This window comes from Pleurodeles waltl, chromosome 1_2, assembly GCF_031143425.1.
Source record: "Pleurodeles waltl isolate 20211129_DDA chromosome 1_2, aPleWal1.hap1.20221129, whole genome shotgun sequence".
Classification (NCBI taxonomy): Eukaryota; Metazoa; Chordata; class Amphibia; order Caudata; family Salamandridae; genus Pleurodeles; species Pleurodeles waltl.
Genome location: NC_090437.1, coordinates 448,071,767 through 448,091,569, shown reverse-complemented (window position 1 = coordinate 448,091,569; position 19,803 = coordinate 448,071,767).

Here is a 19,803-nt window from a genome sequence, read left to right as displayed (position 1 = left end):
TTCCGGTGCGTGTCTGCACCTTGTGCTTCTCCCGGTTTTTCCTTGTTCACTTTTTTTTTCATAAAGGTGGGGGGGCGGCCCTTGGCAATTATCTTCTGCTTGGTGCGTGTCAACACCACTATATTCGGTCCTAACGAAAGTTGGTGGGGGCGGCTCTGGGCATTTTCTTGGGCATTTTCTTTATTTTGAGGTGCATACCAGCACCGTCACGGATCTCTCGTTGCGGCCGCAGCAGTCCTCCGTGCTGCGGCCATTGTGCCGGCATTTTTGGGGTGGGGGCGGCCCTGGGCAAATCTTCTTCGGTGCGCGAGTGCACCATTCTTTAAAAGTGAAAAGGGGCGACCGGCCCGGCCATAATACTTCTTCCCCTCACTGCGCACGGCTTGCTACAGCGCCAATTTAAAAGAACCAAGGGGGAAACGGCCCCCGGTCTTTTCTTCACTCTTGGTGCTCGATCGCACCATGTTTTTTTTTCTTTTCTGCACGCGCGGCCGCAGCAGCACAGGACACGCTGGGACCGCGTTTTTTTTTCTTTCTCTTGGAAGCTACATTATCGGCCCTGGTCACACTTCTTTATTTTCTTTTGTTTTCTCATGGCGCGCGCGACAGCGCCATTTCCCCCACATACTGTGCGGACCCAGCAGCTTTCTCGCACGCTGCGGGCCGCACTGCATCAGACTCTTGGGGGGGGGGCTTAGTGCACTTTTCCTCGGGCTGGGGGGAAAACAAATCTGCGCACTTTGTAGCGCTTTATTTTCGGCGCCCGCAGCCGTTTTTGCAGTGCTGCGGGACGCGCTGATCAGCAGCACTCACCCCCTTTACACCAGTGGGACTGGGGCTGCGACGGCCTCGCTTCTCTCTTTCTTCCACCGAGTTGAGTCCATCCCAACCTCGTCGCCAATGTAATGTGGGGCCCTAGGCCCTCATGCTAGTAAAGGAAGGGACGCAGACACGGTGGTAGGGTAGTAATAAACTGGCCTCAGGCACGTGCGCCCGGCCTCTTTTATTGGCAGGGTCACCTTACTGGTGACGCCTTTGTTGGGTGGGTGTAGGTTACACAAGTAAGACCAGCCCTCAGCAGAGTGGCTGGCAGAAAGACTAGAATGAGTCCAGCTGGACTCTACACCTACAAGACCATCCTGCATGTCCAGAGCCAGCTCCCAGACCCTTTGGTGATGATAGGCAACCCCGCTTATGTTCGTGGCCCACCCAAGCGTCTTCAGGACCCTCTCTGATCCCGAATCCTGGAGCCAGGCCTGGCTGTTCTACTGTTTGAGTTCTGAGCCCCCAACACAGCATCTCTGAGAAGCCTTTGTCTGCCAAAGGGACCAAAAGGGTGCAAAGTGCCAAAGGGCACAGTTTGCGAGTCCTAGTAGGACACATTCCAGGACACCAGATACAAATGATCCAACCCCCGCGGTTGAGGCCCTGTAGCCCGGCCATGTGCCTCCCCATTCCCGAAATCTGATCTGACAAAATCATATTCATTTGGCCAGATTAATATTGTACTACTGATTACGTGTGATGAGTGATAGCCTTACGTCACCACCCTGCCTCTAAACATTCTTGACCTTCTCCACTCCCTCTAAATTTCTGTTCATCTCCAAATATACTTTAAAAAGTCTAAATCTGACTTTGTTTTAGACCAGACGTCTATACGTGCTAAAGGTAATCTAGATTCTTAAACGCACGTACCACGAACAATGTATATGAATAACGTAAAAAACGAACGATAAACTGTATAAAAGATACACAGTTTGTGCGGAAGGGGATCTTACGGCACACGTCTTTCTACTGTGCCTACCATGAAATATTTCTCTTTATTAAATCAAAGAATAATTTCAGAAGTGCAGCAACTTGTTAATGTTCAGCAGTGTAACGCACACACCCTGCACTGGAAAATTATGAAAGCTGCCCTTGAACGACCGGGGATCGCCTCTTCTAGCACGTACAGAAAACTTTATTCTTTTACAAAAAATCAACCATCTTCCCAGCACCGCCCTCGTGTGTTCAGTAGGGATTATTACAACAGCCAGCCAATCTAAATAACATCGGAGCATGAGAACAAACAAGGACATAATTGTAAGTGCCTTTTTCGGTATTAATGAGGGATTTTGTTTTTTCCATTCAAATCCTGGTATTGTTAAAATTGAACAAGCATACCGTGTTTTAGTCGCTAAATTGCTAATATTTGAATATTGGATTCCCAAATTCTAATGTCACAGTATAGTGTCATACTGAAGGAAAGCTCGATTTTTACCTAATCCGACTGATCTACCTCTGTTTTTTTGGGTGTGCATCTGCTGTCCAAAGGGTGTTTGGGGCGGAGCTTTGGTCATATAGAAGCTTCAGGCTAACCTCGCTATTGTGATGTGTAGTTGCCTTAGGATGATGTATGTGTGCGTGAATGCTGTTCTGGTGCGTTTTGCAGTTGTAAGGACAGCTGTCAACGTGGTTGAGCGATCGGCATCTGGCGGGCTCTGTGTCATTCTGGGATCATCTAAGTAATTTACATACATGGAAGTAGGCACAGCCACGAAGCGGAACATAAATACACCTAGAACTGTCAAGTCACCACCATTTAGGCTGGATGGAAACTGAGAGAGTAGAGAGCTAAGAAAAGAGTGACCATTGTGTGTGAATCTTTATTGTTTAGTTAATGAAAACCATAACAATCAATGCAGTGTATACAATATATACAATTCTATAAAGGAAAGGACAAAAAAAAGGAGAAAATTCTATAAAATCTTTTAAATAAATACACTTGCAATTCTAGAGCAGTCGAGGGGCGGGGTGACCATTAAACTAACTTTGCAGACACTTGATGCCCGTGGTGCGGTTGATGTTACATGCTAACTCAATGTGTACAGTCTGAGAAACTGCTGTTGCGCCTACAGGCTTTTCTTTTGCCTTTTTAACTGAGTCATCTTAAAATGTGTCCTTCCACATGCTATAACATTGTCAAAACTTTAATACGCGACTAATAAAATAAATGAACTCTTAAAAGTGAGCCAACTGTCAGCTAAGGTCTGCCCTAAATAGTAAGTTTATGCTTGCGGTGTGGACAGTCAAAAAGTTGATGAATCTGCAGATTGACTGCGGATCGTGAGGGTCAAACATTGTCATCACTGCTGACCGACAGGAACGAGTCCCATTCCTCTCGAAGACTGGTTTTAACAGTTATCGTCGTGCTTCCTTTAAGGCCGGGCAAATACAAATCAGATGGACTATATCTTCCTTGGGACCTTTACATAACCTACAGGAAGATTGTCCTCCATTCTGCCAAGATGGTTGGTCCGCTCTGGATGGTAGAGCGCCTAGACGAAGAGCCAGCAAACGATGCTTGATATGTAGTGCGAAAGTTGAAATCAAATATTGTGATGGCGCCAAGGTGGTATAAGTGTGCATAAGAAGCCAGGCGTGCGAGCGTTGTGCAAATTTAGATTTATCAGCTAGAAAGGACTGCAATCCCATTTCCCTTTTTAACGCTCGACACAACAGTGGATATGAGATGTTGGAGTCCCACAGATGCATAATTTCTGTCTCTTGCAGAGAATTATACAGATACCTTTTATATACTGATTTTGGATTGTTGCTCAATGAATACCATAAAGCCATGACTAGGGGGCTGGTCATATTTTTTCTTATTTTGTACCAGGATTTATTGTATGTACTTTCCTGCCCAACTGCTGTTGTATTAGGCCAAATTCTAGCCTGACCTGTGCGGGAGAGGCGGAGCCAGGAAGTTTAAAGACCTCATTATAGATTTTTATTTGTTGTTGGTCCAGTAGCGGGAAGTCTTTCCCATATAAAGCCTCGCTTCCGTATGTAGTGTCTGGGAGGAATTTGGCCGACAGAACAGACAGTAACGGCTTATACGATGGGCCATTTAATCTTTTTGCTAGGGTACAGAAAGCAAACGTTAAGGCTTTGCACTTCTGTGCAATGTAGCGCTTCTGCAGCGCGAGATTGGCCTTATTATCGATAATGATGCCAAAGTATTTATAGCAGCGAGTTGTTTCAAGGGTAATGCCATTCAACTTTATATTGTTGGCTAGATTCAGAGGACATCCCATGGACATGGTTTTGGTCTTTGAGGTGTTAACTTCTAATTTGTTTGTCTTTGTGTATTTACCTAAAGTAGTGACCAACCGCTGCACCCCTATTTTCGTGTGGCTTAGCAGAACAATATCGTCAGTGTATGAAAGGTGTGATATGGTCAAACTTCCCATCCTTGGAGAGTGCGAGTTGGTTGCATCCAGCTTCAAGGAGAGATCTGCTGTGAAAAGGTTGAAGAGGTGCGCGGTCAAAACACAACCCTGTTTTAGTCCTATATTTGTCGGTACCCTCCTAGAAATTTTTGAGCCATCTGCTACCTTGACCTGCACCCAAGTTTTATCGTATAGCATTTCTATGCGTCTAAGAGTTCGCTCTTGCAGGCCCCACCTTCGCAATTTGCTCCAAAGAAGTGCTCTATCGACTCGGTCAAAAGCACTTTTGAAGTCCACAAAACATAAATATATTTTTTTCTGAGCATTTTGGTTGGTTGGCAATGTCTCCTAGTGTAAGGATGTTAATCACTGTACCATATCCCTTCCTAAAACCAGTTTGATTCAAAGGAACCAGGTTATTTGAGTTTGACCAATTGAGCAGGTCGGCCAAGACTAAGGTGGCAAAGTATTTGGCCTCGCTGTCAATGAACGCTATCAATCTGTAACTGGCTGGATTTTCTCTACAGCCCCCTTTGAATATTGGGTTAATGATGGATCCTCTCCAACTTTCTGGAATGATTGTGTTACACTCAAATTCAGTATACAGGATTGACAGTGTTGTTGACCAATATTTAGGGTCAGCCTTAAAGACAGCTTGCGGAAGACCATTAGGACCAGGGGCCCCGTCCCTTCGACCCTTCCTGATGGCTAGGGCGACGTTCTTGGCGCTAAACGCTGTCCCGCTCTGACTGACGTCTGTGAGTTTTATTGACTCCTTCGGTGGCTGATTTACTTCAGATGAGGGTGGTTTAAAGAAAATGTTGGCAAGGTATTCCACCCATTTTCCTTCTGGGACTGATGTGAAGTTTATTGTTCTTACCTGCCGGCCGATTCCATTCACTGTTGTCCAAAAGGCCCTTGAATTAGCCTTCCTTGAATTATGAAGTAATTTGAGCCAGAAGTCGTCCTCCTTTTTGGTTCGCATTTGCCATATCTGATTCTTGTAATTTTTCCGTAGGGTTTTTATTTGGGCGCATTGGGTTGCTGTGGGAGAGCTATCTTTTATTAGTCTAGGGTTGCGCCTCAGTTCCTTCCTTAGTTCTAAAATTTTTACTGGTAGGTTTGAAGACCTTGCCTGATTATTGTGTGACAATTGACGCCTGGCGAGGCCAAGAGAGGGTACTGACTGAAGAAAAGTGGCCCACGCTTTCACTGTTGGTAGGTCCTGGCATATTGCCAAATGAAGCAAAGATTTTATGTTTTTACACAGCCTTGGTAATGAAGACTCCGACCAGATCAGGCGGTTTAGGTTGATAGATGTTATTGTTCCTAGTTCCTTTATAGCTGGAAGAAGGCACGGAGCATTCCAAACGAGTTGTATGTGCTGAAATGAGTGGTCACTATGGAGAGTAGGTTTAATTTTAAATTTGCTAACATGAGCTAGCAAAGGAAGTGACACAGCTGTATAGTCTATTATTGTCGCGGACGTTGCACTATGATGAGTAAAGCTTGGTGGGATGTCATAGTTGATCCTGCCATTTAGTACCCTCATACTCATGTGCTCTAGTGCCCCTACCAGTTGTTTACCCCTTGTGTCCAATCTTTTCTGCGCTGGCAGTGTTTGCAGCGGCACTGACCATATGGCATTTTCTGTTGCCAGTTGCTCATCTGGTTCTGGAGTGTACATTAAGTTGTCATTGAAGTCGCCTGTCACTAATATGTCCCATGCTGGATTAGCGCATCTTGGGCCAGATGTAGCAAACGATTGCGACTCGCAAACGGGCCGAATCGCAATTTGCGACAGTGCAAAATCGGAAATGGGATGCAAAAAGCCCATTTCCGACTCGCAAAAAGCGATGGGACCCGTTTGCGAGTCGCATCCGGTGCGACCCCATTTTGCGACCCGCAAATTGCAAGTCGCAATTTGCGAGTCGCAAACCTTATGCAATTGCAACTCGCAAATTGCAACTAGTCGCAAAAAGCCCAGTTTGCATGTCCCATTTACCACTAACTCAGAGCAGGTGGTAACCATTACCAAAGTATAAAAGGGGACCCAGAAGGCATCTGGGTTACTCAAGATGGCGGAGATATACCTGATAGCAGTGAGGAGGAGAGTCTACGCAGCCCAGCAGAGGAGGAGGAGGGGCCACAGACAGGAGAAGATATATAGAACCAGGCAGACTCTTTTTCAGCAAACTGAAGAGGAGATCTATGACAAATACCGCCTTAGCAGCGCAGCCATTCTAGAATTAATAGATTTACTGAAACCACAGCTAGAACACAAGACTCTGCGTGGCTGCGCCATCCCTACGCATGTGCAAGTACTATGCGCACTGCACCTCTTGGCCTCAGGGAGCTATCAGGGGGTCATTGCCGTGGCAGGTGGGGTATCCCAAAGTGCAGTGTCAAGGTTCCTCAGGGCATTCCTAGATGCCTTAGTCACGCACATGTCTCACTTCATATACTTACCAAGGAATGAGGCAGAAATTAACAGCACCAAGCTGGACTTTTACCGCATTGCCCACTTTCCTCATGTCATAGCGTGTGTAGATGGGACACACATTCAAATATGCCCCCCTGCTAATCTGGAACACATTTTCCGCAACAGGAAGTGTACCCACTCACTCAACATACAGGTTGTTTGTGATGCCCATTATGTCATCACGGACATCGTAGCTAAGTTTCCTGGCAGTACCCATGACTCATACATTTTTAGGCATAGTGGGATACATCAACGCCTGGAACGTGGGGAATTTGGAGACGGTTGCCTCCTAGGTAGAGCCACAGACACTTGCAGACATACACACAGGTCACTGTGCACGACAATCTGGACTTCCTAACCGTGTACTTTTGTGCCCAACAGGTGACAGTGCATATGCTCTCAGGCCTTGGATCATGACTCCGTTTTTAACACCCAGAACTGAATCAGAGAGGCAATACAACAGTGCGCATAAGAGGACCAGGAACCTGATCGAGCGCACCTTCGGACTGCTGAAGGCAAGATTCAGATGCCTCCACCGCAGTGGAGGCGCCCTCCAATACACCCCCATTACCGCTTTCAAAATTGTGGTCGCATGCGCCATCCTCCACAACATAGCCACCCGACGTGGGCTACCTCTCACCCCTGCAGACCCAGATCCTGATGATGAAGAGCAAGAAAAACCACATCGCCATCATGGGGATAGGAGTCTAGCTAATCAAGGCAGACTGAGACGGGACCACATTGCAACGCAATATTTTGGACGGTACGTGTCAACTCCCACCATACTCACCTATTAACCATTTGTTAAGTGGAACAAAAATAACTGTTTTATTAATGTCATGAAGAAACTATATACAAGTTGAAATTGTCCATGGGCAGGAAAATGCCAACCAGTCATGTGGCACATTAACGTCATGTGCCACATTAATCTGTCCTGGCTGTTATCTATGATCTCCTGCCCCTCCTGCCAGCCTGGCTGGTCCCTGCTGCGTCCATGGTGCTGTGCCTACCACTCCTCAGCACCCTACTGTGAGTGGCAGAGACACTGCTCACTGTTGAGCCCTCCTCCCAGGTGTATTTGTTAACTTCCTGGCTGTGATGTCATCATCATGTGCCAGGAAGTGTTTCCAGAGTGTTCTGGTATGCTTTCTGGAGTGTTCTGCTGCATCTGCAAGCAATTTTGAAGGTATTCGCAATTTGCGACACCCACTCGCTAATTGCGAGTTCGTTTTTTGCACACTCGCAAACAGCGACCTCGCAAACTGCGGACTCACACACAGCGTTGCGAGTCCGGCTGCGAGTCGCAAAATCGGATCGCTTTTTTTTCTGGCATTCCAATTTGCGACTCGCATTTTGCGAGTCGCATCAACTCGCAAAATGCGAGTCGCAATTTTTATTTTTGCTACATCTGGCCCCTTATCTCTTCCACCCTATTCAATAATTCATCATAGAGCAGAACTTTCCGATTTTTCAGCGGATGGGCATAGACATTAAAAATGACTAGCGGGGCGTGCTGATTATTACTAAAGGTGATTTTAATGGCCTGCAAGTCGGTCTTTGAGAAAGCCAACTGCTCTGTTGATACAAGTAGTGCAGTTGAAATGTATGTGGCTAGACCACCGCTTGGCCTACCTGATTTCTTTGATTTTTTGGCACTAATGTGGTGTAGCGAGTAGCCTCCTAATTCGATTGGGTCCTCCAGCCACGTTTCTTGAAGCAGGATTATAGAATAATTGCAACTAGTCATTGCTGTGAACCCGTCTGCTATGATAGTTTTTGCACCGGCGATGTTCCAGGACATTATGATGACAGCCAAACTTTGATCTGTGTTTTCTACATTTAATGCGCTAGGTCAATTGTTTTTCCTCGAATTTAAAGTGTGAGCCATCCATCTCCATTCATCTTGCTCTCCCTTCAGTACAGTTGGGGGGCCACTGTTGGTTTTTAAGTTAGGTACCTTATATTTAAGCTGCTTTTGTTCCAGTTCCCCGGATTCCGGGTCCCCTACGAATTCAATGGCCGTTGGCAATTTTTCTCTAGAATTTAACAATAGGGGAAAGGGATAGCGTTGACTGGATGGTTCTGATAACCGTATGCCCCAAATTTCGAATTGCTGTTTGACTGCCATAATTAATGTAGCAATATCACTTGTTCTCCACTTTGTTAGAGTTTGCTCCAGCCCACTTTGAGCGATGCCAGGGAGGAATTTCACCGATGTCACGTCTGCGGATACGATTTTCTTAGTTGATGGGAACTCGGCGAGAAGCCTCAGAATGTTACCCCTATTTAAGCTGTCTTGATGGCCTTGTGATTTATATTGCGGGGTAAAAAGGATCTGCCTTAATTCCCGATCATTCTCAGTGGCCTGAGTGGATTGTAATTGGTGGCGGTGATCGATATTTCTCTGTGTCGATGGCCTTCTTAACTGTCCCCCCTCTGACTGGTTACTATATGGTACCCTATCTAACGTGGGTGTTTGTTTGATTACGGAAACTTTGTTTAAGAAATTGGTTGTCGAAGTTTGGCTATTAGAAAACGTAACTTTAGTTTTTATTAGCCCTTGATTGTTTGTGATTGCAACCACCCTAGAGGGGTGGCTGTGACTTGGGCTAGTTGTGTGGAGCTCTTCGCTGCTGATGTTACTAATGCCGGATTGCGAGCCGTATGCTGAGAGTGAGAGTTTATGAGTCTGATTTACGGACCATGCTTTTGCCTCATCAGTTATTTTTCTTGAAAGTGCGTTGTAATTTGGTCGATTGCCCAACATTGTATCTGGGGAAATTTCTATGACTTGCATAGCACCAGCTTGGGTGCTAGATCCTTTCCATGGGTGTAACTTGTGGCTCGACATAATGCCTGCTGTGGTACCCGGGGAGGTTGCTGCGAATTGTGTGGCAGCTGCGTGCAAAGTGGTGGCTTGGCAAGGTGATACTTGAGGCACAAGTTGCTTCTTGTTCTTACCGAATAGAGTGGCGGCTGATGCCATCTGCGTGTGGGACGTCCTTTGGTCTTAATATTCCAGCTGTTATTGACCACAGTTGGTCCTTTCTCGGTATTGGAGCGTCTGGTTGGTTTGGAAATTTTTCACTACTCATGTGCGTTTTTTCCACTGGACACCTCTGTCGGGGTGCCTGGTCTAGAACTTCCCTCACCCTCCACTCCAAGGCGTGCAGGTTAAACTGAAATTGTACTGTCGACTGAGACATTTTGTGTACAGCTGACTTTGATGAAGCGGCAGTTGGTGACGGACCTAAACCATTGACTGCCCCTTCACTTCCCTTGTGGCTTTCCCGTGATTTGGGGCCTTCTGATTCCCTGGAGACCCAGAGCCTTGGGTTTGTGGTTTCTGGAGCACCGAAAATATTGGGTAAAGATTATCATTAACTGCTTTGGCACCTGTTTGTTTCCTTGCCTTCCTGGCTCACTTTTTTTGTCTCTTCGTTAGGGGTTTCGGTTTGCGAGCTGGGCGCTCGTTTGTGCACTCAGAATTAGTGGGCACTATTTCTTTCAGCTGTGACGATTCATCCGTACTAATTGAGTATATACCCTGGGTATTTGCCTCTTTTTTTGTAGGACTACTTGCCGCCAAGCCTGGTGTCTTTTGAGGTATGACTTTATAACCTGAATCGTGGTTTGTATTATTGAAAGTTGCTTCATCGATGTTGCTTGTTTTAACTTTCTGCAGTATCTCTGTAAAAATAGTTGGTAACATGCTTAGTTTATCTATTACTGGGCCACAGTTGCAAAAGACTTGCTGTTGACTAGATATATGCTCCAGTGGCCGAATGGCCAGTAGATCCAGCTTGCGATTGATGTCGGCGATGTATATTGCCATAACATTCATTAGGTTCATTTGTAAGTCAAGCTTATCCGATTGCATGTTAAGAGCCGTCGTCGAAGTGTGTAGAGCATTTAACAGTGAGGCATGTAATCGAGTGAGATGTTCGATTTCACTGCTCGGGTAACCTGCTTGAGAGGAACTTTTGAAAGACATTTTTTGCCTTCTCTATTGATATTCTCCAGGGGAGAAATGGTCAGGATACTTCTTGCCATTGCTACGACGTCATGTTGTGGTTTGCTTATACCACTCGAAATTTCCATAATTGAGTTAGGCGTCCTTTCTTGCTGCGGTATAAAGGGACTGTATTCAGTGCTACCCACCAGTAGCGGTTTGTTTAAATACTGATCTTTAGGATTCATTAGGTCAAGGGTTTTTAGGTCCAATGCTTCACCTAGATCTTTGTTGTTTGTTATTGAGAGTGACTGCAACCAAGAGTCTTCCATTATTCCTGTAGCTGCTTCAAAGCCCATATCCAATCTCTCATTGCTCCCCTGGGTATTAATATTTGACCGCGAGATGGGGGTTGATTGTTGGTGCATTCCCTCATGCACAATGTCGTTGTGTACCTCTATCGAGATACTTGTGGAGAGTAGAAGCTCTGTGTTACTAGGATTAATAGATGCGCCCTGCTGTTGGTCACTTTGAGAAGATTCCCTCTCTTGAACGTGAACCTGAGCCGTGGTCACAATACTGCCCGCCTGCAGATTTTTACACACTGTTGGGCTGCTAGTGACCCTGGAGATGTTTAGTCGTTCGTGAGCTGTGCGGTCATTATGTACTTCGGGAGCCAGACGCTTTGAAGCTTCCTGGACGGGTAAATCGGCCCCTAATTGTTGAGCGAGATTTGTTGGTACCTCGAGCCTCAACTGCCCAGTGGCCATTGGTTGTGGAACCAAAGGGGTTGGCAGGCCCACGTCAGTGTCAAGATTTGAGAAGAAGGCTGCAGCTGGATCTTTTAGAAAGGTAAACTTGTTGGAAAAACCTGTTTTCTTGAGTTAGACCTGCAATGGAGTAAGGGGCGGTGCCTGCTGATCCGACCTACTACCTTGCGGGCTATGTTCAGAGCAATTTACCTTCCTTTGCGCCCCCCTTTGAGGTCTTGAAGTTTTGACTTTACCCTTTGTTGGCAGCCTGAGGCGTCCTGATCTCATGGCTGCGTTCTCTTAGCCCAGATTTCTGCAGGAGGAACTCAATTTGCTTTGGACAGATGGACTAGCGTTGATGACCTGAGATGCTCGGTGAGCGGGGCTCCCAGGACTCTCACAAGCCGCACCCGGACCTGGCAGGGCCGCTTCCGTGTGGCCCCGGTGCACTCTCTCTGCTGCAGTTTACTAAGACTGCTGCGCTCACCCTGGCTGGAGGGAGATGGATGGATCCTTGGCCCAAAGCCTCCTGCCAAATGTTGGTAGGCTTGCCTCACTCCTCTCTTCGCAGGTTACGATCCTTCTAAATGCCCACAAGCCCTATTCAGGGAGGCCCCCCCGCCCACTTCACAGGCCACTGAATTCAAACAGTTTTCAATTTTCAAAGTAAAAAGTAAAAAGTCGAAGGTCTCTCCAAATGCCACTGGCCCGGTGCTACAGGGCGGGCGGCGGGAGGTACACCTACCGAGGGCTGATGGCTGTAGGCTGGCAAAGTGCCCTATGAGCAGGGACTAGACAGGGGGACAAGGGCGATAGGCAGTATGCCGGTCGGAACGCCACCCAGCTGCCCCGATCGTCCCTACACCTGCGCCTCTCCTCTCAGCCGACTCGCATCCTGCTCGCTCCGCTCCTCTCCGTGCAACCGCGAGCCACCCGGCACTAGCATGGTCATTGTTTCTGGAGATCTTCCCTTGACATCGTAGACAGTCAGCATTATTTTTGTCTCCTCATAGATGGGATAGTCCGCAGGGAACATCACACCAGCCAGAAACAGCGGGTCTTGTGTTCCCTGCTCCTTAGCTACAAGAGCGGTGCAGCACTTAAGGGCCCCGGGTTATCGACTACAGGACAGTTACTTCGATTGCCTCTTCTTCTCTGGACAATTACATGACCATTGTGTATTGATGCCTCTACCAATGACAAGAGGTCTAGGGGTGGCAATGGGAAAGTTCCAAAGAAAGAGGGAGCAGAATCAGATACCTAATACCAAAATGAAACTGACCAGAATGCTTTGTTTCTTTCTCAGGCATTCAAGGAGATACAAAAACTAGTTTCAAGAGCCTAGGGCAAGGGGCCACATGTACGAAGCTTTTTGCACCTCGCAAACACCGAATCTGGCTGTTTGCGACATGCAAAAAGCACTTCCCGATGCACAAACCCAGTTTTGCGATTCAGTAACATTGTACCGAATCGCAAAGCGGGTTTGGGACTCGCAATTAGGAAGGGGTGTTTCCTTCCTAATTGCGACTCGCAGTGCGATGTAGGATTGTTTTGTGACCGCAAATGCGGTCGCAAAGCAATCACAGTTACCACCAGTGTCACACTGGTGCTAACACATTCGCAAACGGGAAGGGGTCCCTTTGGGACCCCTTTCCCTTTGTGAATGTCACAGAAAACATTTTTTCAGAGCAGGCAGTGGTCCCAAGGACCAGGGTAAACTACAGCAGCAGGGTAAATAGGCCAACTACAATGCCTTTGCCAATTCTTTTGGCACTAGGACATACCCAGCAACATCCAGGTAGCACTATCCTAGAAGCCATAGAAATGGCAATACATTTCAGTGTGTTTGAGGGAACCAGGTTTCACCTCAGCGTCACACGATTCCTTTGGGAAGAGGCATACTGATTTCAACTTTAAGGAAACCGAAGAAATCCCTTCAGTACCCAAGCTATGGGAAAGCCCTATACAGTGCCATAGAAAGAAAGTCCTTCTCCTTCTTTCACCCTTCAATATTTCCATTGCAACAAATGGTGGCACCTTATCAGAAACTACTCCATTCCACAAATAGAGACCAGATGGAGACAAAAGCAACTAGATATATTCGACAGCAAAGATCGAACTATGCCCATGTGAGTCCTAATTAAGATGAATCTTGATAGCAGAGAGGTTCAAGCCCTGGTTGTTAATGGGTTGTTCATTCTCTCATAGACAACAAGAGGCTTGAGGATCATGGGTGCCCAGCTGGTGAGTTCGTATGATAGTTGGACATATAATTAAGGCTATGGTACTCATCAAGGAATGGTGCACAGCACCGCTATCCCCATGTTCCTGATTATCCTCTTCACCACCATTGCTGACCCCTGAAGCAGTAGTAGATTAAATGAATGAGAAACCTTTTCATATTGAGGAATTAAGACCCATCCTTGTCAGACAAAAGAAAACCTGCAAACAAGGATAGAAAAAAACAATATAGAGTCCAGTGGTAGGCAGAGTAGCTTGGGTCCCGAAGACAGATCTGCTGGGCATTTCAGTGTCCATCTTCAGAGAAGGCCAATATGAAGACCCTCTTTCAGCAGTGACCATTCGCAGGCCCGCACAACAATTGTAACCTATTCTGCTAAAGTAGGGGTACTGGGAAGCTATGGATTCTCGTTGAGTCTGACTTTATGGTATGCCTTGAGTATGAGACACCTCCCTATTGACTTGCTATATGTGGCTGGGAAGAACATGAAGCAGGGTAAAGACAAACCAAACCACTCTAGTCCTAACATCATTGAGAACTCTTGTATTGAAATCAGGTCGAAGTGGCTTGCCAGGAACAAATGTAGACCAAAGGAAAGTTATTTTAACAGCCCACAACCTCCAGCACAGTCTGAACCAGAACCCAGTGTCAGGGAGTGTCCGTTATCAGTTCATACTCAAGGATGACGTTGGTACACAAGGGGTACCCAATAAACGTAGATCTTAACTTCCAGCATATGGAACGTTGTTAAATATGCGAAAGAGTGGGAGTGATTTGGCAAAGGTTAAAGGAAGTGGTAGCTGAAGTCAGGCTTCGTCAAAGCTCTTGTGGCTGAGACACAGTACCTCTACCAGAGGTTGGAAGATGTGGAGGGAATAGCCGACACGAACAACATATCTGTGGGAATCCTGGAACGAGCCAGAGGACAGGACAATTCATAAAGCCCTGGATACAGAATGCCTTGAGAACAAAGGGCCGCTTAGCCGTTTTATTCTGTAGAAAGAGCCCACCAAAACACCTACATGACCACTTCCTCAAGGGGCTCCTTTGAGAGTCATAAAAATGTCTGGATGAGAGAGACAGGAGCCCTATTTTACAGTTTACCAGACAAAATGGTTCAACCCCATTGGAAAACACAAAGGTACTCCTGTTTACAGGCTTCTCTCTAGTGGCCGACAGCAGAGATTAACTTTGAACACCGTAAAAAGGGAGCTACAGTAAATGAAGTTTAAAAACGTGATAACATACCCTGTGAAATTAAGGGGCATATTTACAAGCCCCTTGTGTCCCGTAACGTAATTTTTTTACGGTGATAATTGTGCCACTTTGTAAACCATTGCGCCACATTATACCTGCGTCAGGTATGAGGCATGTAAGAGGGGCATTCCCCTGCAGGGAGGCCGAAACAAATGGCTCAGTGAAATTTACAAAATTTCACTGCACCATTCTAGAGTCATTTTTTAATGCCTGCCCAGGGCAGGCGTTAAAATGAGACTAGGCTATTTCCTATTGGCCCCCCTGAGCTTTGCTGGACTAGCGTCAACATTTTTGGTGCTAACCTAGCAAAGCGGCACAATAGCGTCAAAAATGTTGATGCTGTTGTGCTAACGTGCGCCATGGTATGCTGTATGGTAAATACAGCACTACCATGGTGCCGTTAGGGGGCGCAGGGCGACACAAGGAAACTGACGCACCAGAGCTGATGCTCCAGTTCCTTGTAAATATGCCCATAAATGTTTTTGTGGGTGGGAAAGTTAGTTAAGTTTTGCACTGCAGATGAGCTGTGTGACTAGCTGGAAGAACTGGAGAAATGGAGCACATTGAGGAGACAGAAGTCTGAACAAGAGAGTCAGAAATGGGATATTGCCATCATCTAACGGGGACCAGGACTTAGGTCTGGTGAAAGTCCTCAATTTAATGGAGGTGGCAGGCCTGACAAGTCACTCCATGCTGCAAATCTTATAGAGCATAGTAAGCAAACTTATGGCACACAAAGTGAAAATGTCAGTCAAAGTGATATCACCATGTAAAACCATGTATAATACTAAAGAAAAACATTGCACTGTTGTTGGTATCCTATTGCCCCAGTTTTTCAATTCGAAAGTGTATGAGCCCAGCTCTGATAGAGAATATCGTAGTAGATCAACCATGTTTTCTCTCTGATAGAAATATCATTGGTTTGGTTGGACTTCTGAGGATCTCCTCCCTTCGAAGATCTTTCCATGGAATCCCGAAGTGGCATTCAACATTATCTTTGCTAGATTATATTATTGTTTTTTGTAAAAGGTTAATGTTGATGCAATAGACACTTCAAGCTTTGGGAGGGCAAGTAGGTTTGAACTGGTAATTCAGGAGTGTGAGGTGGGGAGTTGGAAGAGTTAGTTGAGGATGGTTTATGACTCGTGTTGCTGGAGATCAGATGAATTTTCATAATAGATGCACAAATATATAGAGGTTGATCTCCCACCCTAAGATTATTGGTCTCTGGCTTGATGCGGGATGTGAAAATAGGTAAAATCCAGACCATGACATGAAATATTAGTGGGCTGTGGGACAGAATTAAAACAGCATTGTTGCCCAATTTCTGTACCGTCACAAGCCAGATACATTGCTAGTTCAGGAAACTCACCTTATGGTCAATTGGTGGCAATTCATAGCAGGGCAGGTACTCACTACTGTCAAATATGGGTCATGAGAGGGGGTTCCAAGGGAGTTGCAATATTTGTTCATAAATCTCTAACCTTTGATGTCTCCTGCAATGATGTGGATTCTGGAGGGTGTTAAGTACAGATCCCAGGCAAACAGGGACACCTAGAAACAACTGTTGCTTGTATTTTCTCTCCCCTTGTCTCCAGGATAGAGCCCTTGCTAAAACTGGCATCTTCTTGTTGGAAGACCCTAGTAGCTCTCTACTAGTTGGCAGAGATTTTAAGGACGTAAAGGATTTCAGATTAGGTAGGTTAGGTAAATCTGGGGTTAGATCTCAGCAGAGGGCTGCTCACATGAATCTTGCCAAATTAGCTGAAACAATGGGTTTTCTTTAGGGATATCTGGAGAAAAAAAGACAATAATGTTCTCAATCCTTAGTACACAATACATTCTCTAGGGTAAATACCTTTTCTGATGGCTACTTCTGACTGCTGATTCTTCACCTGTAGAGTGTTCCACAGGAGCCGGACTGGGTACACAACATTTTACAGCAGCAATTTCGAGCTCTGATATGTGGCTCTGCATCAACCTCGTTCAATGGTCAAAGTGCATTAAAAAAGTATGGGAACTGTGATGCTGCACATAATGGAAGTGGGATGAGTGAGCGTGGAGGTGTAGTCAAATGTGTGGCTGAATAAAAAAATATTCTGTAAATTTTTTCGGTATTTCACCTTAGGGTAACTACATATAAAATAACACACAGCTTAAATGAAAATAAAATGCAAGTGATTTTAATCAGTGGGAAATGCACTATTGTACATTATGAAACCTCTATTAGTTTATGCACTCTACCAGAGAGCCACAGAACTGAATCCTGGTTGGTGCGAAGGAGATACTTGTATATATTTAGGGCTACTAAGTCCCAGTCTGTGAGAGAAACAGGTAAGTCATTATCTTAAAATTGCATTACTCATGCAGGGGTGTGGAATTTAATAAAACATTTACTTGTCCATGAGACATGTTCCTTCATAAATCTACTTGTCCTATAAAAAATATGCTTGTCCCTTTGCTGACATGTAGAACTGCAACAAATTATAGTAGCAATCTCCTTATATAAGAGCTCTGATAATAGCCTCTCTCATGCCAGGGCTAATACTATAGTAGGGCTTGAATACTAGCAATTTACTTATTTTGCCACCTTTCTGCAGGTCTACATACTTGGGCTGGAGGTAGCAGTAAAGAAAGGTTCCAGGGTTGGAATGCCCTTTTGAGTCTGTGCAAACCTAACAAGCATGTTTTATGGGTTTTCACAAGATCTTCTCTAATATTTGGTAAAGGTTGGATATTTACTCCTGACAGGGGCAGAAGTACAGCTTCTTCCAGGGTTGAGAAAAAAAAGTGGCTGGAGAGAAAGTGAGCTTGTAAACACTCAACATATTTTCAAATGAGCAAATCTACACATGCATCTTTGCTCGTGCTAAAATACAGTTCACAAATATTATCTAGGAGCACTATTTCCTGGTCTACTTCTGTAAATTCTTGTGAATTCATGAAATATGTAAATCTGCACTAATGCAAAGACATATACTCTGGATGCACAAGTTTGACTTTCTTTAACAATTGGTCCCCTAATTCTAGCCTTTTGTTTTTTTTTATTCTATCTCTATCCATCCATCCATTGGCTGCCTTCACTGTGATTGATATCAATCTGCTCTTTCAGAAGCCACATATCAGCACACAAAGTATATTGCTCAGTATCAGAAACTACTGTGGCTATGTGTGATTTTTGAGACCAAAAAATATTTTTGCGTTTTGTCAGTGTTTGTTATGATGGTGAAGGCCTGCAGATCCCACAAGGTAACACATGCATTGAAAAAAACAAAAGTCTGACCACTGATGCTAGACTTATTGGCTTTACCAATGCTTGTTTATTTTCATTTGTGCCATAATCCTGTTGAAACTGATTTTCCATTATGAATATTTTTGGGGAAATACTAGCCTACATCAAAACATTTTACGGAATGATTGTTCAAAGAAATAATACCTAAAATTTCACAGTAATTTTAAAAAAGTGCTTCAAAAATCTTGATGATAGTAATGCATTTCTTTTTATTACTGTCTTTTAAAAACACACACCAGACAGCTTAGTTGGTAGCTTTCTTACAATACCTCTCAAAAGAATAAATGTGTGTTTTCAGGAAGCTTCAAGTTTTTCCATCAATTAGAGCCAAAACCAGCTTCCAATCGCCCTTTACACAGTTGTGCACATTTCTTCCAGGCAAGGACGCACCCTTGCAAGAAGGCTTGTTTACCTGTCTGCCCCTCCAATCGATTTCATAGCACAGAAGACTCCCTGCTTTACACTTCTGCTGAAGCATTTCAGCAGTTGAAATTAACTGTCCCGTGATGGCTGTTGTTTAACAAAAAATAGGGGAACTGTTTTTCTAAAATTAAAAAAGTATGGGCAAGTCTTTTTCCTCAGACCCCTTACAATTTGACCAATGACCTTGTTCCACCCCAGCAGAAGACTGAATGGAGCCACATATAGGTTCCTCCTGTGCATGCTAATATCAGTTCCTTTATGTGCCTTCCAAACTCAGATCCAGAACTCTGCTCCTCTTTTATTGGCTGACAAATTCCTCTTTCCAAGGTGCAAGGAATTAATTACCCCCCCTCACGAAATACTACAGGGTTCATACTCTGCCATGACTCTTGGAAACAGATGTCTGTGACAGAGCCACACAAGGTATGACCCAGGCATTTGGGCTCAGGGTAAGACTGCAGGTATCTTCATGAACCTGAAGCGGGTTCTGTACCATGAGGCATAGGTACATGGCGCCAAACACTGAAAGAAGTCATGAGCCTCGTGTAAGTCCCATTCCATTTTGAGGAGGTGGACTCATCATTTTTCTTGTGGCCACTCATGCGACAGGTGCTCTTTGCAGTTGAAGGTGTCCTATAAATCCAAATCAAAATCTAATGAGTCAAAGTGGGACTGGACCCCATCCCACCTCTCTACTTCCAAAGGGAAGACAGGTGGGCATCAAGGTGCCATCTGATTTTACTACTGATCATGGTTCTCTTGTGTCTCAAATTTCCAAGGCCGTTGGCGACACCACAGCGGGTCGAGGCCTTTAAGAAGGGCATTCTGCATATTTTTGCAGCATGGCCTCCTTAAGGGCCTTTCCATCTCCCTCTGGAGTGCTTTCAGGTGCAGAGGATTGCAGTCGGGTTACCACTGGCAAAAACATCCTCAGTACTGTCTGTGTCCCCCAATACCTCCTTGGGATCTGCACTGATTCCAGTGCAGCCTGCGATCCTGGTTCCAAGACCTGTGCTGGCTCCTTCTCCACTGATCCAGATGTTACCGAAGGTCCAACCTTTGCTGACTCTTGGGTCCGACCTTGTGCTGGAATTCAGGATGTTGATCGTCTCTTATGCCGACAGCACACAACTAGCCAGGATAGGCTCACAACACCAGCAGTTGGCCAACTGCTTAGAATAAGTAGCCATCT